The following is an 821-nucleotide window of genomic DNA, read 5'->3' as shown; positions in this document are numbered from 1 at the left end:
TGCTCCAGTTTGGATACATAGTTTAGATATTTTCTTTCTAGTTAGTAGTAATTACGTATGCTTTAATAATAAAACTAGATCTCAAAGTTTCACAAAACATTCAGTATATATATTGCTCATCAATTTACAGTTAGTAAAATTTCACTTTTCACCGTGTCCTTTATCTCAGCCTAGATTCTTCAGTGGTTAGGTAATTGATGTAGAACCTGGTTTGCCTGCAATTGCTAGTTTGTATCACAGCTCCACGTTTTTGTTATTTGGGGGAAATGTTTGCTTTTGGGGGGGAAAAAGTAGGTTTATATAGTAACTAAGGCAAAAGCAACTTTGTAATGTCTTCATTTTTAAAGTGGGAGGAGGAACTGGTTTGTTTTTGACGGGGTTTTCTCAACCTTGGCATTACTGACATTCTGGACCTCGTAATTCTTTGTTGTGCGGAGGCTGCCCTGTGCATTACAGCTTATTCAGCAGCATGCCTGGCCTCTGCACACTGGATGCCAGTAGCACACTCCTGCTGTGACATCCAAAATTGTCTCCAGACATTGTGTAATGTCCCCCAAAGAGCAAAATCATCATTGGTTGAGAACCATAGACTGATAGAAAAGGAAGGACAATAAGGAGTATTCTACCAGGACTTCAGGAAGCAGCCTGAAGGAATGGAAGTTATTTCTCTAGTCAATAGTATGACAAAGAAACTAGAAAAGCTCTCATATTCAAAGTAGAGACACTACGTTTCACAAAGGGATGCAATTTGAATTTTATGCCAGTATAAGATGTACTGATAAATTGAAGAAGAAATATAGAAGGCAGCTAGATGAATACGT

Source organism: Callithrix jacchus, chromosome 5 (assembly GCF_049354715.1).
Source record: "Callithrix jacchus isolate 240 chromosome 5, calJac240_pri, whole genome shotgun sequence".
Classification (NCBI taxonomy): domain Eukaryota; kingdom Metazoa; phylum Chordata; class Mammalia; order Primates; family Cebidae; genus Callithrix; species Callithrix jacchus.
This window is presented reverse-complemented; position numbering follows the sequence as displayed.